At 37.9% G+C, this 16,042-nt stretch overlaps 1 pseudogene; it reads left to right on the forward strand.

Annotated features, from left to right (window-relative positions):
* The first annotated feature begins 2,064 nt into the window (after positions 1-2,064).
* On the forward strand, positions 2,065-12,274 carry LOC129032941 (eukaryotic translation initiation factor 3 subunit J-like; annotated as a pseudogene).
* The last annotated feature ends 3,768 nt before the right edge of the window (positions 12,275-16,042 follow it).

The following is a 16,042-nucleotide window of genomic DNA, read 5'->3' on the forward strand; positions in this document are numbered from 1 at the left end:
TTCCATTTTAGTTCTCTAGTTCCTTCAGATAACTCCCCCCTCCCCCTAAAAACTAGCAGCATGATCAACATTATTTACATGGTCTGTATTCTTGGCAAGACTCTATGGGATGAAGGATGTATGGGCAAAGAGGACATGAAGCTGAGTAGCTGGAATGGCTAGAGTGGGATACTGTTTTAGCTATATTTGTGGATTCCAGCAGAGGGACTCAAGGACACTGGATTCTGGACCAGTGTTTGCTCCATTCTGCCTTCATAATCCACCCCTGGACCTCCCCTTCATGTGTTTGCACCTTTCATTGTCCAGACTCCGTCACTATTTCTGGTTCCTTAAAGGCCATGTTTTAATTTCTTCCATCTTTAGAGATACATACACATATCCCTTTCTCCTTCATTTATTTACTCTTTTGAAACTGATGCCCAAGAAAGTCATTACAAAGTTTAGGGGAGGCAACTGGATTAGATTTGTCATAAAAAGAGCACTCTGGGCTCTTAGGAATTCTCTTTCAGTCAAGATGGAGGAACCCGGACCAGACTTACCCTCATGCCTATACAGCTAGAAAACCAAACAAAATATATGAAACAATGGCCTTCGCGTATTAAATAAGATGTGGTGCAGGATTGTGATATATGATAGAAGGGAAACAACTGAGGTGACTTCTGTAATGTCCCCAGGTTTCTACCTGCAGGCTCTTTCTAAGCTACAGCACAAGGAAGAGGAACCTGACTTGGCCCAACCATCATGCCGAAGAGACGAGACAGAGATCAGAGTTTGGGGAGCCAAGGCAGCATAGTACCAGAGACAGAGAGAGAAAGGGAGAGAGAGAGAGACAGAGAGAGAGAAAGAACCAACAAGAGTGCCCTAGAAAGATGTAGAGGAATATCCTCAAGTTTTTGGCTGAGTACAGATCTGTATATGCATGAGAAGCAGCAAAAAAAGCCACTAAAATGGTGTGGCAGAAGAATTCCTAGACTTGAAAATAGCTTGTATTTCACCATCCAGAGTTAAAAGACCTTGTAATACACAGGAAATTGAATAGATTCCTCAGAAGGGTATTATTTTAGTAGTAGGGCTAAATTAGCCCTAAAGACCCCTCTGAACTCACTCTAACAGAGTTGGAAAGCAAGCCTCAAAAGGGTCAAAATCATTCCATGTAACTTATCTGTGTATCAAAAAATCCAACACTATTCAAAGGAATATAACAAAATCCAGCAATTAATAATGTAAATTTTGCAATATCTGGCATGCAGTCAAGACAAAGAATATTACTAGGAGCAAAGAAGGACTTAATAATAAAAGTGTCAATTTACCGAGAAGACATAAGAATCACAAATGTGTATGTACTTAACACAGAGCTTCAAAACATATAACGCAAAAATGATAAGACTGAAATGAGATATACACAGATCCACAATAACATTTGGAATCATCAACATTCCTCTCTCAGTAGTTGACAGAACAATATAGAGACACAAAAGCCCGTATATGAATATTCGTAGCAGCACTATTACTAATAGACCAAAAGTGGAATCAAGCCAAATGTCCATCAGCTGATGGATGGGTAAACAAAATGCAGTATAGTAAATAAAGCCACCATAAGCATTGACTTAGTGAATACTGAACCACTGCACCTAGGCAAAATATACAGTTACGTTCCTGTGAGCCTCTGGTCACAATATTTTTGTCAACCAATCAATAAATAATTTTTCTTTGCCTTTGTTTCTGTTTTAAAGACACCTTATTTAATATATATTGTTGATTCATTAACATCTAACTCACAGCCAACAGCATTATAATTCATGCCTCAATAAAGCTTATTTAAAACACGTATTTTCACTGTAAGGCGTATCACAGATTTCTTATTCTGAGCAACACGAGATAAGCACTTCAGCACTACACTTGGTGGGGTGCATTTTAAATAGCAAATTCACCAACAAAAAGCAAAAAAAAAAAAAAAGGCAAAAAAGATAAGTGCTATGGCGTGGATATTTGACTCCTTCAGACTTCATGTTGAAATCTGATTCCCAATATTGGAGATGGGGCCTCATGGGAGGTATTTGGATTATGCGGATGATCCCTCATGAATGGCTTGGTACCATCTTTGTGGTAATGAGTGAGTTCTTGCTCTATTGGTTCCTGCAAGAGCTGGTTGTTAAAAAGAACCTAGCACCTTTTCTCTCTCTTGCTTCCTCTCTCACCATGTGATCTCTGCACATGCTGGCTCCCTTCGGCCTTCTGCCATGAGTAGAAGCAGCCTGAAGCCCTCACTGGGGTGCAATGCTTCCTGTACAGCCTGAGAAACATGATCCAAATAAATCTCTTTTCTTTATAAATTACCCAGCCTCACGTATTCCTTTCTAGCAACACTAGGTGGACCAGGACAACATGGCAATAAACAGACCACAAAAAGGACACTTGTTTATAGTATGACAGCTAAAACAAGACAGCTGGGTATCACTTTGTTTGACCTCAACTGGGAATATGCACATTGGGTAAATCCAATTTTTTGTTGTTCTGTTCATGTCCACAAATGACTGTGAAAACACTATGAGTGGTTATTTTTGGGATTACAAATAAATTTTAGCAAGTAGGCAAATTCACAAATATGGAATCTTTTAATGATGATGATTGACTATATATACATATGAAATATTATTAGGCCATAAAAAGGAATGAAGTTCTGACAATTGCCACAACATAGATGAACCTTGAAAATATTATGCTAAGCCAAAGAAGCCAGACACAAAAGGACACACATTGCATGATTTCATTAGTATGAAATGTCCAGAATTGGCAAAGCCATAGGAATAGAAAGTAGATTAGATATTTCTATTTCTAATCTATTTTTATAACTCCAAAAAGAAATTTCACATTGTTTAGCAGTCACAATTGGAGCAAATGGGGAGTGACTGCTAAACAATATGAAATTTCTTTTTGGAGTTATAAATATGTTCTGGAATTAGATAATGGTGATGAGTTATGCAATGTGAATATACTAATAATCCACTGGATTGTACACATTAAATGAGTGGATTATATGATATTAAATTATATTTAATAAAAATAAAAAAATAAAAATTTTAAAAAGCATATAGAAGGCTTGAATAACATAATCAACAAACTTGATTTAATTGATATTTATAGCACATTCCACTCAACAGCAAAATACACATTCTTGTCACATGTACATGGAACATTCACTAATATAGATAATATTCTGGGCCACAAAACAAGCCTTTAAAAATGTAAAAGTATTGAAATCATACAATATATGTTCTTTGTCCATAACTCAATTAAACTAGAACTCAGTAGTAGAAAGATATCTGAAAATCCCCCAATATTTGGAAATTAAACAAAATAGTGCTAAATAACTCATGAGTCAAATAGAAATTCGTAAGATAAATTAGAAAATAGTTTTAGTTTAATGAAATAAAAACAGCATCAGCTAAAATAATGCTTAGAGAGAAATTTATAGAATTAAAGACTAATATTAGGAAAGAAGAAATGCCTCTAAACTTTCAGCTTAAGAAACTAGAAAAAAAAGAGTAAATTAAATCCAAAGCAAGCAGAAAGAAGACACTATATGAAAAGAGCAGAAATCAATGAAATTTAAAATAGAAAAGCCATAGAGAAAATCAATGTAACAAAAACTGGTTCTTTTAAAAAAATCAATAAAATTTGACAATCCTCCAGCAAGCCTGAAAAAGAAAAAAGAATGAAGAAACAAATCACAAATATCAAGGATGTAACAGGAGATATCACTACATACCCTGCAGACACCAAAAGGATAATAAGGGAATACTATGAAAAACTCTACACACATAAGTTTGACAACTTAAATGAAATAGACCAATACCTTGAAAAGCACAAACTACCACAGCTTGTCCAATGTGAAATAGATAATTTGAATAGTGTTAACAATTAAAGAAATTGAGTTCATGATTACAAACCACCCAACAAAGAATACTCCAGCCCTAATTGTCTATTCTGCTGAATTCTATCAAACACTAAAGAAAGAAAGAAGACTAATTCTTTGTAGTGTATTCCAGAAAATAAAAGAGAAGATACTCCCCAACTCATTTTTTAATATGAGTATTATCGTGATACCAAAACCAGTTAAAGACACTACAAGAAAGGAAAACTACAGATCAATATTCCTACAGACCAATTTTCCTACATGCAAACATCTTCAACAAAATGCTAGCAAATGAAATCCAGTGGTATAAAAAGATAATATATTATGACAATTATAATAGAAATGCAAGGCTGGTTCAATGCTTAAAAATCAATATAATTTACCATATCAACAGATAAGGGGAAAAAAAGCATAAGATCATTTCAACAAATGCAGCAAAAGCATTTGACAAAAATCAACAGAGGCTCATAATACAAACTGTCAGCAAACTAGAAATAGAAGGGAAAGTCATTAACTCAATAAAGGTCATCTTAGTTCTTTTGACCTAATTGATATTTACAGAATGTTCCACCCAACAGCAGAATATGCATTCTTATCAAGTGCACATGGAGCATTTACTGCAACTGCCTACATACCTACAGCTACTATCATTCTTAATGGCGAAAGACTGAATACTTTCCTTCTAAGATAAGGTATAAGGCAAGGCTGTGTGCTCTCACCACCTCTATTCAATGTTGTACTACAGACCCTAGCTAGTGCAATCAGGCAAGAAAAAGAAATTACATGCATACACATTGGAAAGAAAGAAAGAAAACTGTCTCTATTCATAGATGTCATGATTGTCTACATAAAAAATGCCAACGCACCTATAAAAAAGTGACTCAAACTAAAAAGTGAATTAGCACCTGTGCAAGATACATGTCAATATGAAAAAATCAATTCCATTTCTATATGCTATGAATACATAATTAGAAATTAAAATGAAAATATTATTTACATTAGCATTAAAAAATCATGACATTTATAAGTAAGTTATATAACAAAATACATGAAAGATCTGTATGCTGAAAACTAAAAACATTGAGAAAAATCAAAGACCTAATAAAAGAAGGGTATACTGTGTTCATGGTTTGGAAGTCTTACTCTTGTTACAATGTCAGTTCTCCTTGAATTGATCCATAGATTCCATAGATTCAATGCAATCTCAATCAAAATTCTGGGAGGCTTTTTTTTTTTTAAAGAAATGGACAAATTTAGCTGAGCTTGATGGCATGCACCTATTGTCCCACTTACTCAGGAGGCTGAGCTAGGTGGATGGCTTGAGCCCAGGTGTTTGAGACTGGACAACATCGTGAGATCAAATTTCTAAAAAAGAAAGAAGGAAGGAAATAAATAAATAAATGAATAAATAAATAAATTGACAAGTTGATCCTCAAGTGTATATGGAAATGCAAAGGACCTAGAATGGCCAAAACAAAAAGCAAAAACAGAAGTGAAAAACTAACGCCACCCGATTTCAAGATCTACTACAATGCTAAAATAATCAAGAAAGTAAGGTATAGACATACAGATCAATTCAGCAAAATAGAAAGTCCAGAAGTAGACTCACATATATATGGTGAATTGGTCTTCAATGAATGAGCCAAAGCATATCAATATGGGAAAGGAGGGACTCTTCAATAACGGTGCCAGATCAACTAGGTATTCATATGCAAAAGAAGTACCTTGACCTTTCCTTCACATTTTAAACAAAAATTAACTTGAAATGGATCATACACCTAAATGTTAGAGTTAAAACTACAAAAGTTCTGGAAGAAATTATGGGAGAAGATCTTCATGGCCTTCTATTAAGCTGTCTTCTTTGATAGAACACAAAAAGGCATAAACCATAAAAGCAATAAATTGAGCTTCACCAAAATTAAAAACTTTTTCTTTTCAAAAGAAAAGAAAAGTGAAAAGGTGAGCTGCAGTGTGGAGGAAAATATTTACAAAACATATATGACAAATGTCTGTATACATAATCTATAAAGAACATGTACAACTAAATACTAATCAAACTACCTGATTAAAAATTGTACAAAAGATTTGAATAGATCAAAAAAAATACAAATGACCAAGAAGTACATGAGAAGATTATCAACATCATTAATCATTAGGGAAATGTAAATTAAAACCACAATGAGATATTAGCACACTCATAATTGACAAATGACTGACAATACCAACTGTGGTGAGAATGTGAAGTAACTGAAACTCCTAGATGTTGCTGATGTGAATACAAAATGATAGAACCAGTTGGGGAAGCAGTTTGGTAGTTTTTAATAAGTTAGATATACAACTACGATTATGATATGACCCAGCAATCCTACTTGTAGATATTCACCCAAGAGAAAAGAACATTTATATTCAAAAAAACCCTTTTACTTTAATGTTACAGGAGCCTTCTGTATAACAGCCTTAAACTGGAAACAATCCAAATGTCAATTAATTTCTGAATAGGTAAACAAATTGTGGTGTGTCAATATGATGGAATACTAGTCAGCAGGAAAAAGGGAATGAACAACTGATATACACAACACAGATGAATCTCAAAAGCATTATGCTAAGTAAAAGAAGTTTGACAACAAAGACTTCATACAATATGATTTCAATTATATGAAGTTCTAGAAAAGTAAAAACTGAAGTGTTCCGAAGCAGATCAGTGGTTGCCAGAGGCCAGGTGTGGAAGGAGTCTCGAGATTACCTGCAAAGGAACATTAAGAAACTTTTTTTGGTGTCATAGAAATATTCTACACTCTTGATTGTGGTGATGGTGGTGGTTATACAACTGTACACATTTGTCAAAACTCATAGATCATACATATAAAATTGGTGAGCTTTACTATATATAAATTATATCTCAATAAATCTGATTTTAAAAGACAGAAGGAGAGAGGCCCTCTGGTTGGCACAAAGAGGATGGGTTGGTGAGGGTGATCAAGACTAAAGGCCTAGATGTTAATTATTTAGAGACAAAAGCTAGAATATTCAAAAAGAAATTTGAATGAGAAATGAAGGGAAAGCACAAGACGACCAAAAAAGGGAAAAACAGAAGCACAGAAACAGATGAGCTTCCTGAGCACAGATTTGTGTCCTAAGATAACTTGGAGACAAGGCACAGATTGGCATGACAGACACTCCCTGGGTACACAAGCCCCTGTTCCTTCTTCTGCCCTACTTTGGTCTCACTTGAATGTTGCACCAAGCAGCTCAGGCTAATTCCAAGGTAGGCTCGTGCTAACACCACTGCTTCGGTTTGCCACATGCATTTTTAGTACACCCTGAAGATTGCTTCTACTGTTGGTAGAATTTGGTAGAATTCTAAATTACCTTCTGAGGCTGGAATGCCCAGAGGCCACTCGTTTACTCTGTTGGTTGGTGAGCCCATATTCCTGCTGGGCACTCACCCAGTGGCCATTTCTTATGTTCACATAATTCCACCTTGGTAAGGTGGTCCCATGCAATATAGGGAACTTATATTCTTTATCTGAAATTTACATTAAGCGGTTTTTCTGTATTTTTACTTGCTAAATTTGACAACCTTATACGTGAGGGCTTTCCCCCAAGATTCTGCCTCTGCCTATTGTCCCTCCTAAGTAATCCCTGAGACACTGTTTACCCCAAATCTTATCACCTAGGGTTAATAGTGGAAATATGTTTATCCATCAAGAAACAAAAACAGCCTGCCCAACAACTGGAACAGGGGGATTGTCCTCTCAAGATTCAGGCTAGCCAGAAGAATGGAAGTATCTTTTTCTTAAACAGCTATTTCCTCAACCACAGGTAATAAAAAACTGCTTTGTCCTGTCTCCTCACCGTGGAGCAAAGGGATATTTCCTTTTGCATGTTTAGATATAAAGATTAAGTTCTTGCCTTAAACTAGTAGCAATAAGTTAAAGATGTAACCAATATAACCTAAGATTGTTTTACTTCTTTTTCAAGTTATTTTACCTACATTTTGTATGGAAAGGTCTTAAGAAACCTATTTTTTTCCCAAGTGTGTCAGAGTTTACATTGAAAGTAATTTCATACTAAACGAAAACAATGTGAATCATGGCATTTGGTGCAAGAATTAAGAATTCTTTATTGCCTGCATAATGTTCTAAAATGTCTTATGAATAAGCCAATATTTTCAGTCTTCAGCTGAATCAGCTTTATTATTTGAAATCTGTATCTTATACTTGTAATGTATTTTGAGCACATTTTTCATCCTCATTAATAATGAAAATGAGATTGTTAATGAAGCTAAATGACATGGCTGGGGTTATAGTAAGTTGATTGTTACAGAGTTCCTGAGTCAGAAATTCTTGCTCCCTTTTCTCTCCATGCAATTGGTGATGAGAAATCTATCTATAATCTGATATATTATAATTATAATCCACCTTACAATCTATCTATAAGATAATTATCTTTTATATTCTGGTTCTCCATTTTTTTCTCTTATGATCCATAAATTAAGAACATATACTTATGACTTAAATATTTAAGAATTGGATAGAAGTATTCATCCATAAATTTTTCTCCCCAAAAAAGCCACAATCCATAGCCCCAAACCACATGAGTAATGCCTATATGTGTAAATATGATTCTTGTGTATTAAATACATATACGTATATATCATGTTAAGATACACACAGGTGGCATATATTATATACTGCCAGGTGGGTACATGTGATTGGAGGAAAAGACTGTTGTCTCTCTGCACTCCATTTTCCTTTGCCCCACTGTATCACTTAGGCATGCAACCTCTTTGCTTCAAGTTATTATAGCAGAAAAAAAGGCTATGCCTTTTAAAAGCATAGGTGCTGAGGGGCTCAGGGCATAAAGAAGACAATGAGAAGGAGACAGTCTTCCTTTTGACCCTTAATTCCTCCAAAGGTTCACAGGTTACTGGGATAGGGAAAGGAAGATAATTAGAGGGGAGGCAAAGGGAGGTTAGCTAAACTCTGGTGTGACCTGAGAAACGGTCCCACATTGCTGCTCCCACCCCTAGGCTAAAGCCCTGGGAAGGAGGTAAGGAGCAGGGTAAGAAAAATACCAGATAAAAGGAGAGGATCTGAGCGTGGTGAGCATCTATACTCTCTTGTCCCTCTACCCCAACTTCAAAGGAGTGGCAGCCAGAACCAGAGTCCCCTGAAATCTTCATGTGCATGCTGCAGCAGCAGGGTTCAGGGCCCCAGGCAGCCGCATGGAGCTGCTTGTGCCCTGGGCTGCAGCTCTGAGAGCATTGAACCCTTGGAGCCTTGCTGCCTCTCTGTGTGAACAATCAAAGACCAGAAAGCAATAAGGATGCCTCAGTCTTCACCAACTTGGATCATGACCCAGACCAGACACCCTCTTCCGCCCACTGCCTGGGCACACAGCTCTTCTCCAGCAACTTAGAAGGGAGGAGAAACCCTCCTTGACTGAGATTGTTTCCTCATGTGTTCAAGTTTGTTCTCATGAGACAAATAAAATGATATATTTTATACCACTAAGTTTGTGGTCTGAAATACCCTACACACACATATACATATACACAATGTCCATACATATAATTTTTATTTATACCTTATATATAATTTTTACCTATACCTATAATTTTTTATTTATACCTATGTGGTATACATTTTATATCTTTTAGTTATGTGCATCCTCTATTTTATGTTTCTGGTTTGCTTTAGGGAATTTGCTTGGGAAGTGGACAACAAGAAGGGTAGGCTTTTCTTCGCTATCTGTGATGGGGACTTGAAAGGGTACATAAAAAACTTAGTATTTTAGTGGTTAAGATAAGGAAAATGAAAAGAAATTGTGTGTGTGTGTGTGTGTGTGTTACATATATGTGCATAGATGGATACGTAGATACATAGGTAGGTAGATAGATATGGAGCTGCCATCTCTCTGCCTACAGCAGTTTTCCTGATGCAGAAAAACCAGAGTGCCACAAAAGCCTCCACATAAACTTGAATAACGTTATCTCCTGGGTTCTCCAGTCCTCGTCACCAGTCTTAGCTATGTGGTTCATCTCGTGGCCTCTTGTGCTCTCACAAAAGATGGGTAGAATTCCTGCTTTAATTCTGGTGCTGGATTGTGCTTTTTAAAATAATTAGATAGTGAGTGGGGAACACGTTGACTTAATTTGGCCCAGCAAGACTTTTTCTCTATTAATGAGGGCAGCATGAATAAATGAAAGACCCTTTCTGCAATAACCTGTCAAAGACTCTTTTTCAGATAAAGCATTGGTCGTAGGTTTTTATTTTCAGGAAGAAGGAAAAGAATTACATTTATTTATAAAATAATAAAGAAAAAAGAAAAAGGTTTTTGGTGTCTCTTCATGAGTCACTTACACAAACAAACAGAAAAAGAGAGAGATTTGTGAATAGCAACCCAGATGGAGAATTTGCTTATGGGAGGGGCAAAACGGTGCAGTGACTGAAGCAAAGATCCTGGAGACAGGGGCGTGGGCTCAGATCCCAGCTGTGTCTCTCACTAGCTGGTGTTTAGCTTCTGTGCCTCAGTTATTCCACCTGTAAAGTGGGATTAAAACAGTTATCTATCTGATGGAATTGTTGTGAGAATTAAATGGTAATCTGTAAAGAACCTAGATTAGTAAACACTATGTGTGTTGCTTGTCATTGTTATTTATTTTAAAAGTGTAGTAGTCCGTTCTCTAACTGCTTTGAAGAACTACCTGAGACTAGGTAGTTTATAAAGGTAAGAGGTTTAATTGACTCCCAGTTCCACAGGTTGTAAAGGAAGCATGGCTGGGTAGGCCTCAGGAAACTTACAATCATGGCGGAAGGGGAACGGGAAGCACGCACAAGCATGGCCGGAGAAAGAGGAAGAAAGTGAAGTGGGAGGCGCTACACACTTTTAAACAACCAGATCTCCTGAAAACTCTATCATGAGACAGCACTAAGGGGATGGTGGTAAACCATTGGAAACCATCCCCATAATCCAATCACCTCCCATCACACCCCACCTCCAACGCTGGGGATTACAACTCAACATGAGATTTGGGTGGGAGTACAGAGCCAAACCATATCAAAAAGTGTAATGTGCTGACGGTAACCACCAGTTTACCCTTCTCCATATATGACAGAATTAGAGGAAATAACCTAGAAAGCAATGTAAAAGACTTAGGTTAGAAATAAGAAAGAAGTGGAAAGTTGTTTTTTAAGTTCTGGAACGGTCTACCCAAGAAGTTATAAGTGCTTAAAAAACAAAGCAGGAGAGTTACTCATTTGACCAGAATACTTTGGGTGCAAATCTGTTATACTAGAGCCATTTCAGAATAAGCACCTACCTTCTTGACCTGATGGCTTAGAATTTCACTCAGTTCTCACACTGGGTGACTTTAAATTATCTACGTCACTGTTGACCACGGTGGATAATTGTCATTTTCGTAGACGTACATTTGCTCTGGTGGTCAACTACTGCATATTAAATCCCTAGAGAAGAGGCGTCACTACAGTCAGAGTTGTTTGAACATTTAAGATGATAAAGATTGAGCAAACCCAGTGACTCACCTTCGCCGCGCTAACTCCTCGCTAGCTCTCCCCCTCAATACACGCTCACACCCTCCTCAAGATGGCGGCGGCGGCGGCGGCGGGGGACTCCGACTCTTGAGACGCGGACGCATTCTCCGTGGAAGACCCAGTGCATAAGGTGTGGGGCGGCGGCACTGCTGGCGGGGAGCGCTGGGAAGGCGAGGTCTAGGACGAGGGCGTCAAGGATAACTGGGATGACGATGATGACGTAAAAAAAGAAGAAGCAGAAGTAAAACCAGAGATAAAAAGTTCAGGAAAGAAAAAAACAGCAGAGAAGATAAAAGAGAAGGAACGGCAACAGAAGAAAAGGCAAGAAGAAATTAAAAAGAGGTTAAAAGAACCTGAAGAACCTAAAGTGCTAACACCAGAAGAACAATTAGCAGATAAACTGGGGCTAAATAAATTACAGGAAGAGTCAGACCTCAAATTAGCAAAGGAAACTTTTGGTGTTAATAATACAGTTTATGGAATAGATGCTATGAACCCATCTTCAAGAGATGATTTTACAGAGTTTGGAAAGTTACTGAAAGATAAAATTACACAAAATGAAAAGTCACTGTATGATGTCTTTTTTTTTTTGGAAATCTTAGTTCGAGATGTGTGTATTTCATTGGAAATTGAGGACTTGAAAAAGATTACCAATTCACTGACTGTACTTTGCAGTAAAAACAGAAGCAAGAAAAGCCAAAAAGAAGAAGAAAGGTGTGGTTCTTGGAGGGGGATAAAAGCCATCATGAAAGATGATCTGGCAGATGGAGGTTATGTACAAGACTATGAAGACTTCATGTGACATTTTATCTTTTCCTGGTGTCTTTTTTTTTTTTTTTTTTTTTTTTTTTTGAGACGGAGTCTCGCTCTGTTACCCAGGCTGGAGTGCAGTGGCGTGATCTCGGCTCACTGCAACCTCCGCCTCCCGGGTTCAAGCAATTCTCTGCCTCAGCCTCCCGTCCTGGTGTCATCTTTATGTTGCCCACAATCCCTTGAACATGTAGTACAACTTCCTTTCCTTTCAGTTCTGCCAAATGCTACAATTAGAAGTGCAGTAGTATCTTTTGTGCTGGTTATTTAACCCCTCAACACTTAGATGCTAACGTGCAAATGAGGGAACTTGGATCTTGCTGCCAAGGGGTTAAAATTGGGAACCTCAGCTGCTACTAACCCATAGTTCAAAACGAACCTAATAATGTTGTCATTGTTGCTGTCTGATTTCATAGAGCAGCAGTCACAGAATTGGAAATAAAACGTTGCAACATGACAAAAAAAATTGTGTAGTATTTACCAGCACCATTCAGTAATACAGCCTTAACCATACCTCCTTGAACTACTTCATAACTTGTCAAGAAAACCAGCTTGCAGCAAGGGCATGTGATATGCACCTAGTATTAAAATTGCTTTGTCTTAAAATTGAACATAAGGATATTAAAAATACATTGTGAAGAAGACTGCTTATCTCAGAGTGAAGATACTGTGGCTGATATCTTCACTCTATAGTTTTCATATCAAACTATAGCACTAGTTTGATATAAAATTAAAATGGCCAAAACCCTCCAACTTTGAAGCTAAAGGAGGTAAACCTCTCCATTATTGGATTACATGTTGTGGAATCTCTTGAGTGCAGACTGTCTAGTAATTTATCAGGCTATTTCTACTGATGAAGTGCTTCAGATGGGGGAGGGGAACTCTTTACCTGTTTTTATCTGCCTGATTTAAGTGTCTGAGAAACAAATCTTTGTTCTCTTAGGCCACAATGGAACAACTTTACCAGGATTTTGGCATTTCCTTTCCTTTATAAAACGTGCTCAGCACACTGCACCAGTTAACTGCAGTTTGGTAAATTGTTATGTTAACAATTATGACATCTGCAATGTTTTATAAAGCAACTAATTTAATAAAGTCACTATTGTGAGGACTTAAAAAAAGATGATAATGATTTACAAACAGCGTTTTGACACTCATTTTAACTGTTCAGAATAACCAACTATGCAAGTTGATGCTATCAAACAAAATAGAAAGTTTCTGAAAGTTTTCCCAGACTCAGTTGTATGACTTGATACATGCTCTTTAGTTGCTGAAAAAAGGTCAAGACACAATACAGAACGATTAAAATAAACTTTAAAAACTAGGTTCCTGGGACCATATGTGAGCTGCTAGTATTTTGCCACCAGGAACCAAAAACTATCTATGGCCAGCTGATCTTTCTGCCATTACTAATCCAAAAGATACTTCGAAATAAGCAGAATAAAGGATTTTACATCATGGGGCCTGATTAATTTTACAGATAACTCTTGCCTAAAAATCAATATAGACACTTGCAAACAAGACTAGACAATCTGTAAGAGAGTCATATTTGACTGCAGTATTGTCATCATAGGAAGAGTAATAGTGCTTTTGGTCTATGTTACAGTCAGAGTTGAAAGGACCTTAACAATGATCAAGGGTAACCCCTTCCCCTCATTTTTCAGAGGGCAAAACTGAGAGATTTCAAGAGTTTAAAATCTTTATTTAAAGCCCAACAGCTTGCTAGTAGCAGAGCTGGGATAGGAATTCAGATCCCCTGCCTAGACCTTCAACTTCATCTCGTCCCATCTCTCTTTCACCACCCCAGACACCATTGTTCTCATTCAGTTCTCCCTACCAGCCAGGCTTGATCCCACCTCAGGCCTGGGCACTTGTTTCCTCTACCTGGCCCCTTCTCTACTCCTATGGCTTCTCCTGGCAGGTGTTACCTCAATTATGATCCCTTATAGAGGTTCTTTCTAAAATCCGCCAGTCACTGTCTATCATATCACTCTGTTTAATTTTCTTCTCAACATTTATGGATATCTGAAATTATCATCTTTATTAACTTATTTCTCTATTATCTTCCTGCCATTCACAGGTAACCTTCAGGAGAGCTGGGGCTTTACCTGTCTTGTTCTCTGCTGTATTTTCTGCTTCTAGAATGATGTTTGGTACAGTGTAGGTGCGCCGTGAATACTGTTAAATGCGTAAAGGAAGAAAAAGAGAGCTTTTAAGAGTTGCTCTGTTTATCTGTGTCTTCTGATTATCCTGTACTTCCATCGTAACGTAGCACATTAATACTAACTACTATTTATTGAGGATGTGCTATCTTTTCAAATGTTATGTTAGGCCTTTTACAAATCTTACCTCATTGTCTTCACAACAACCGTAGGTGGAAGGCATAATTACCCCTGTTTTACTGATGCAAAAGTTGAGGCTGAGAGAATTTAAGTGGCTCAAGCATCTGGCAAAGCCACATCCAGATCCATACTTTTCCAACTTGAAAGTAATCATGTCTAAGATTTGCAACCTCCTGTATTTATTATATCTGTTCCCAGGTGTTCAATATCAGGGCAGTATCAGTAAAAACAATTATAGAACACTTACCAGATTGTAAGCGCTCAGAAGGGGTTTAATTTCACATTAATAATGAAGCAGTCGGTTGGAAGTACAAAGATGCTCATAATTGCATTGATCTGTGAATGTTCAAGAGAGCTTGGCATCCTCACCTGTTTAGGGTTTGATTTATTGGTTGTCTCTGCTAGGGCTCATGACAGGAGAGGGGACCTAGAGTGTTCCGTGAAAAGAAAGCTGTTGGCTGTGGGCTGAGAGCTTAGGAGGGGCCAATGTCAAGTTTGGGGTTCAGCCTGCCCTTGTGAAGGAGGCCTCCACCTGAAGGAGATGGGGTTGGGGTTTCTTCATTTAGGCAGTGAATCAGGATCTTAAGAAGAATTGAAAACAGGACCCATAGCCCTCATCTTGTTCTCTGTCATGATATGAATGACTAACTGCCCTCAGCTCCCCAATCTGTAAACGTGGAGTGCTATGTAAATGCTGACTGACAACCATGTTGGAAAATGGTTTAGTGTCATTTGGGGCTGGCAGCCTTTTGTGGAGGGCTATTTTCAAGGCGACTGTAACTTTCTGCCTTGATTCTTACATCTTTGCTATTATGGGAGAAGGGAGGTGGGACACCAGAAGAAGGTCAAACAGCTGTTCACTACAAGTCTGAGGATATTTCTAGTCTACCCAGAGAGCACCAGACGGAGAAGGTTCAGGAGTGGGGTCACTGGTCTAGTCGGCTGATTCTAATCCTGGCCCTGGTCACAGGCATTAGGCACAGGCCTAATGTCCTCCATGGACATTGTCTCCTGCCTTCTGCCCCAATGCCTCAGTCCTTTAAAATGCGTTCCTGCCACCCTTCCTGCTAGCCTATCCCCTGGAGTTCTATCACAAGAGCCCACTTTCATGACTGGAGCTTGCACTCTATAGACTGCTGGGGCATCCCTGAGCAGTGGGTTGCATGTGAAAAAAATAAAACTGGATTTTAAAATATGTTAATGGCAAAAGGAAAGAATACTACTTGGACATTAGATGTAAAGTGGAAGGGCTTTAGCAGGCTACCTGGCAGCTTCAGGATAGCAATATGGGGAAAGAAAGTAAACCATGAGGTTTTAATGAGATGTTGTGGCTTTTATGAGGGAAAACAGAAAAGGCCTGGGAGGAAAGCAGGATATGCTCACTGAGGCTGGGGGTTCACCTAAGAGGAGTGTGTAGG

Source organism: Pongo pygmaeus, chromosome 2, assembly GCF_028885625.2.
Source record: "Pongo pygmaeus isolate AG05252 chromosome 2, NHGRI_mPonPyg2-v2.0_pri, whole genome shotgun sequence".
Lineage (NCBI taxonomy): Eukaryota > Metazoa > Chordata > Mammalia > Primates > Hominidae > Pongo > Pongo pygmaeus.